The sequence below is a fragment of the Hyla sarda genome, chromosome 11, assembly GCF_029499605.1.
Source record: "Hyla sarda isolate aHylSar1 chromosome 11, aHylSar1.hap1, whole genome shotgun sequence".
Taxonomy (NCBI): Eukaryota; Metazoa; Chordata; class Amphibia; order Anura; family Hylidae; genus Hyla; species Hyla sarda.
The window spans coordinates 30,913,903-30,920,888 of NC_079199.1; positions in this window are offsets into that span (position 1 = coordinate 30,913,903).

Below are 6,986 nucleotides of genomic sequence, written 5' to 3' on the forward strand. Positions count from 1 at the left end.
CCCTACTGTAAGTCCTGGGGACATCAGAGTACTGTGAGCCACTGTAAGGACCTGGAAAAAGTCACTGCTAACTATAAAGTGCTCTCTAGGTGGTATACACATAGGAGCCCAAACATCCTCTGTTCTATCAATCTGAGAACCTCGGTTTGATGTGGGCTGTGTAGAGGAGGCATAGGTTCTTATTTTAAAGGAGTATTCCAGGAATTTGTTTTATTTGACTATGCTGCAATGTTGTAAAGTTAGTGTTGTTCATATATTGTCTGTACCTGTGTTTGATGGCTGACTTCACAATTCTTATGTGATATATTTGTCAGCATACAAAAGGAGTGTCTCAGCTTTCCCTGGGTTGCAGTGCGGCCCAAGACCTTACATCACTAGTTAGGTGTTGAAACGAAGCCTGTCTGCTTCAATGGGTGGAGAGACTGCTGGGTGAGAAGGAGATCATTCTCCAAAGGGCTAAAGCTGTACTGCAATAAGTGGGTGGCTGATGTGTGGAAGAGGGAAAAATTACCTCACACTTACAAAGAAAGGATCCTTGGACTTGTAGTTGGAGGGAGGGAACTCCAACAGGAAATTTCACAAAATAAAAGGAAATTTCACAAAATAAAAGCAGCAGCGTTATGGTGGACACACAACACAGCCATTTAGCCCAAAGACAAGCACGGATCCTTCCTATACATGCCCATTTCTGTCTCTGTTTATTATCTATGCGACAAATGTGCCCTGTGCTCCTGAAATTTGATTTTTTTTTTAAAATAATACCCTTTTCCCATTGAGTAACTAAACATCATTTGTTTTTTCCTTCACAAGTGCATAACCTTATCTTTATCAATGTTAAACCTTATTTGTTACTCCTCAGCAAATGCCTCCAACTTGTGACAGTATACTGTCCTGTATGGTGACAATTTTTGCAGATGTTACACTGTAAAATATTTAACACTTTACTGTGTAATCCCCCTACAAGGTCATTATTCAAAATATTAAAGAAAACAGAACGCTGTGGTACCCCATTAGTAATAGTGACCCAATCTGCGTATGAACCATTTATAGTCACTATAAATTACTGAGCCAGTTACTTACACACATTTCCCCAGCCCAAGTGTTGTTTTATCTTTATGTACCAATTTTGTATGCAGCACAACATCAAATACTTTGGAAAGATCAACAAATATGACATTCAACATCCCTGTTTCAGTCTTAGACTTACCTCCCTCATAAAAACTAATCAGATTAGGCTGCTTTCACACTATAAAATTCATCCGTTTTAAAGATCCGTCTGATGTTCCGTCATGAAAACCCTGCAAATCGGCCGTTAAACGGCCGTTAGAAAATCCCATTAAAGTCTATGGGATTATCCGTTTTAATACATTATAGTCAGTTATTAATAACGGACGTTATTTTGTGATGGAAGATGGTAACAGGAGAAATAGTGCATGCACTATTTCTTCCGTTCATTCTCCCGTCACAAAATAACATCCGTTATTCATAACGGATTAAAACGGATAATGTAAAAATCCCATAGACTTTAATGGGATTTTCTAACGGCCGTATGGGATTTTCTAATGGCCGTTTAAGGCCGATTTGCAGGGTTTTCATGATAGAACATCAGATGGATCTTTAAAACGGATGAATTTTATAGTGTGAAAGCAGCCTTAGCTTGAATGGATTCCTTATAAACCAATTCTTGTATGGAGTTATACATTTTTTCTTCAGTATAGCATCATTTAGAAATCCTTAAATCATTTTACTTACAATAGAGGTCAAATCTTTGGGCCTATAGTTTCTGGGATTACCTTTTTGAATATTGACATCAGATTTGCTATGTGCGTCTGTAAATAGGATAAATGAGGGTTTGTCTTTTACATTATTTAAAGCAAATGTATCATCTATTTTTTACTGATCACAGTGTAATATGTTTAAAGTGTTTTTTATTGTTATTTTAGTTCATAATTATGGGAGCAGCCATGTTGCCTAAATTATCAAGGACATAGCCACGATAGTCTGGGAGATACCCTGTATACTAGAATGAAAGCATTTTCTAGGCATGCTCTGTGCCCTTTGCATAAGGTCATTCCATACTTGTGGGGAGGCTGAGCTCTGCTTCAGCCATTGAAAATGGTGAATTATGTATCTACAAATTTTACCTTTACTGTAATCCAGTTTGAGGTAAGGGGTGCACTGCTAGAAAGTGACCTCTGCAGAACAGGAAGTGTAAGCTTATTATTATGCCTCATAACTTGTAAATACTTTTTCACTGCCTTCCTGGTCTAGTTGCCTAAATACTTTTTCATTTATTGTCCCCTTTTTATGTATCCACAATGGTGTTCTCCTGTCCCTGTTCCATTGGTATATAGAGTGTGTTTGTTGACTAAAAGTGGGGGAAAATGTACCAGATGTTAACTTGACTAAAGTTGACTATGGCCCCATTCACATCCAGGCCTGGTGCAAGGATTTTTGCCACCTTAGGCAAAAGCTTATTTTTCCACCCCTTGACTAATTGCCCATTGGACACGCCCCACCTTACTACTGGGGTAAAACACTGTAACAAACCCCTTCCTCGTGTAATCTCCTTACTACTGGGGTGACACCTGGTGTCCGATCGCCGAATGACTGCTCAGTGCCTGAGATCCAGGCATGAGCAGTCAAGCGGCAGAATCATCGATCACGGGTTTCCTATGAGAAACCAGTGATCAATGTAAAAGATCAGTGTGTGTAGTGTTATAGGTCCCTAACATTGCAAAATAAAAGTGAAAAAAAGTGAATAAAGATCATTTAACACCTCCCCTAAAAAAAGTGTAAATAAAAATAAACATATTTGTATGAAGAAAAGAAAAACCGGCCACTCGCCATATTCGTCTTCTTGCTTTATTGCATAAAATACTCACATAAGAACATAGGGGAGAGGGAAGGAGAGGGAAGGAGCGGGGGGTGCACGCAGAAACAAGCTCCGTTTCGCACTAAATTAAGTGCTTCTTCCGGCCACACTACCTACTGGAACTACTTCCCTGATATACAGGTGAGACACAGGTAAGTGAGAACATTAACATACGTGGTATCGCCGCGTGCGGAAATGTCCGAATTATGAAAATATATCATTAATTAAACCGTACGGTCAATGACGTACGCGCAAAAAAAATTCCAAAGTCCAAAAAAGCGTATTTTGTGTCACTTTTTATATAATGTAAAAATGAATAAAAAGTGATCAACAAGTCCGATCAATACAAAAATGGTACCGCTAAAAACTTCAGCCCTCATACCGCCCCATACCCGGTAAAATAAAAAAAGTTATAGGGGTCAGAATATGACAATTTTAAACGTATACATTTTCCTGCATGTAGTTATGATTTTTTTCAGAAGTACGACAAAATCCAACCTATATAAGTAGGGTATCATTTTAACCGTATGGACCTACAGAATAATGATAAGGTGTCATTTTTATCGAAAAATTTACTGCGTAGAAACAGAAGCTAGTGCTGGGCGATATGACCAAAAAGGAGTATCATGGCATTTTTCTAAAGTATCACGGTATCACACGGTATTTTTTTTTTCACATTGAGACTTGCACTGAGGTGGCGTAGCGGAACTAAATGGGCTTTTGGAACTAAATGATCTGAACACTGGGGCAGTGGAGTACCCTTTTAAATAGATGTAACAAACAACCCTACAGCCTCCAGCTGTTGCAAAACTACAACTCCCAACATGTTGGACTATATAGTAGTGTATAGTATAGGTCAGTGTTTCCAAACTAGGGGTGCCTCCAGCTGTTGCAAAACTACTACTCCCAGCATGCCCGGACAGCCGTTGGCTGTCCGGGCATGCTGGGAGTTGTAGTTTTGCAACAGCTGGAGGGCCTACTGTAGGTATAGTATATTATACAGACCCCTGTGCATCCCAGAACCCTGACTCACCTTCCCAGTTGCTGCAGGGACCGTCCGGGGAGGGTGGTCCGGGCCATCCATCCTTCCTGTAGTGTCCGGCGGCATTCCGGGTGGAGGGTGAACCGGTCCGGGCTGTCCTTCTCCGGGGGTCCTCTTCGCCACTCCGGGCAGGCTCTGGCCTAGTAACGCTGCATAGACACCGCTGCACAGCGACGCACTAGACGTCACGGCGTAGCGGCGTCTATGCAGCGTACTAGGCCGGAACCTGCCCGGAGTGGAGAAGAGGACCCCCGGAGAAGAAGGACAGCCCGGACCAGTTCACCCTCCACCCGGAATGCCGCCGGACACTACAGGAAGGATGGATGGCCCAGACCACCCCCATTACGTGTAAGTTTAATTTTTTTAATTGACTCGGAGGGCGGGGAGGGTATAGCGGTATGGGCAAAAATCCATACCGTGGGAGGAAAAAAAAACAGTATCCGGTTCATACCGGTATACCGCCCAGCACTAACAGAAGCCCCCAAAAGTTACAAAATGGCGTTTTTTTTTTCAATTTTGTCTCACAATGATTTTTTTTCCATTTCGACGTAGATTTTTGGGTAGAATGACTGATGTCATTACAAAGTAGAATTGGTGGCGCAAAAAATAAGCCATCATATGGATTTTTAGGTGCAAAATTGAAAGGGTTATGATTTTTAAGGTAAGGAGGAAAAAAGAAAGTGCAAAAACAGAAAACCCCCTGGTCCTTAACCCCTTAAGGACCAAGGACGTACCGGTATGTCCTTCGTCCTGCTCTCCTGATATAACGCAGGGTTACACAGTAACCCCGCATCATATCACAGCGGGCCCGGCGTCATAGTGAAGCCGGGACCTGCCTCTAATAGCGCGCAGCGCCGATCACGGCGCCGCGCGCTATTAACCCTTTAGCCGCGCGGCTAAAAGCGAAAGCGAAAGTTGCCGGCTAGCTCCGTGGGCTGTTCGGGATAGCCGCGGCGAAATCGCGGCATCCCGAACAGCTTACAGGACAGCGGGAGGGCCCCTACCTGCCTCCTCGCTGTCCGATCGCCGAATGACTGCTCAGTGCCTGAGATCCAGGCATGAGCAGTCATAAGGCAGAATCGTCGATCACTGGTTTCCTATGAGAAACCAGTGATCAATGATAAAGATCAGTGTATGCAGTGTTATAGGTCCCTATGGGAGCAATAACACTGCAAAAAAAAAGTGAAAAAAAAAAAGTGAATAAAGATCATTTAACTCCTCCCCTATTAAAAAGTTTGAATCACCCCCCTTTTCCAATAAAAAAAAAACACGGTGTAAATAAAAATAAACATATATGGTATCACCGCGTGCGGAAATGTCCGAATTATAAAAATATATCATTAATTAAACCGCTCGTTCAATGGCGTGCGCGCAAAAAAATTCCAAAGTCCAAAATAGTGCATTTTTGGTCACTTTTTATATCATTTAAAATTGAATAAAAAGCGATCAATAAGTCCTATCAATGCAAATGGTACCGTTAAAAACTTCAGATCAAGGGGCAAAAAATTAGCCCTCTACCGCCCCATACACGAAAAATAAAAAAGTTATAGGGGTCAGAAGATGACAATTTTAAACATTAATTTTCCTGCATGTAGTTATGATTTTTTCCAGAAGTACGACAAAATCAAACCTATACAAGTAGGATATCATTTTAATCGTATGTACCTACAGAATAAAGACAAGGTGTCATTTTTACCGAAAAATGTACTACGTAGAAACGGAAGCCCCCAAAAGTTGCAAAACAGCATTTTTTTTTCAATTTTGTCGCACAATGATTTTCTTTTCCGTTTCACCGTAGATTTTTGGGCAAAATGACTGTCGTCATTACAAAGTAGAATTGGTGGCGCAAAAAATAAGCCATCATATGGATTTTTAGGTGCAAAATTGAAAGAGTTATGATTTTTTAAAAGCAAGGAGCAAAAAACGAAAATGCAAAAACGGAAAAACCCCCGGTCCTTAAGGGGTCAAACTTTTTTTTTTTTACACTTTATTGGTCCCTTGGGGAACTTTTAGGAGGAATCATTAGATTCCTCATACAGGTCAATAGAGTTACATAGAACTCCATTGATTTGTGTGATCTGTGCTCATTTGGTTGAGCCTGCTTAGCCAGGCTCAATCAAATGAAGAACCATGGACACCAATGATGCAGAGGAGCTCCCCCACTATACCACCAGGGAGCATTTACATGCCCTTTTAGATGTCGCTGTCAGCTTTGACAGCAGCGATCTAAAGGGTTAACAGGCAATCGCCGCATGTCGGCTATTAATCCTGGCCCCCAGCTACAGGAATCAGCTGGGGGCCGGCCAGTATGGTGACGGGAGCCCACACCATACACTGGTTGCCTTTTCCTTAGACGGCAACTGCTTAAATGGCTATCCGGTGGCTGCTGCCATTTTTGCGATGGCCCCGACACACAGAAGCATTGTATGTTGATGCTACCTTCAACATATGATGGGCTCTGAGAGTCCATCGTATGTTGAAAGTATTGTTTGTTGGGTGACCAATGTATGTTTAAAATTGTCCTATTCTAACCCTATAGCTTTTTTTCCCCATATACAAAACTGTAAGGTGGTAATTTTTTTAGCTGTTTTCTTGGTATCATTTTTATTCAGATGGGACTTTCTGATCGCTTTTTATTCATTTTTCTCTGGTATATGAAGTGACCAAAAATCAGCTATTCTACCATTTGGAATAGTATATGGTATGTGTAGCTCACCTAGGGGATATGTAGAAGGTACTCAAGGTTAAGGGTGTTGCCTTCACCCAAAAAGGCCTATAGCTATGAAGAATATGTGATATAAATATGGAATATTTATAGTTACCAGTCCTCAAGAGTACTGTGAAATGTGAATTAAGGAGAGATAAGAAATAAGGGGAGATGTGAATGTGATATTCTACCATTTGGTATATATATACATTTTTTTTATTTACACCCTTTAACATGCGGGATAATAAACATTATTTGTTAATGATTGAGACTAGAGATGAGCGAACTTACAGTAAATTCGATTCGTCACAAACTTCTCAGCTCAGCAGTTGATGTCTTATCCTGCATAAATTAGTTCAGCT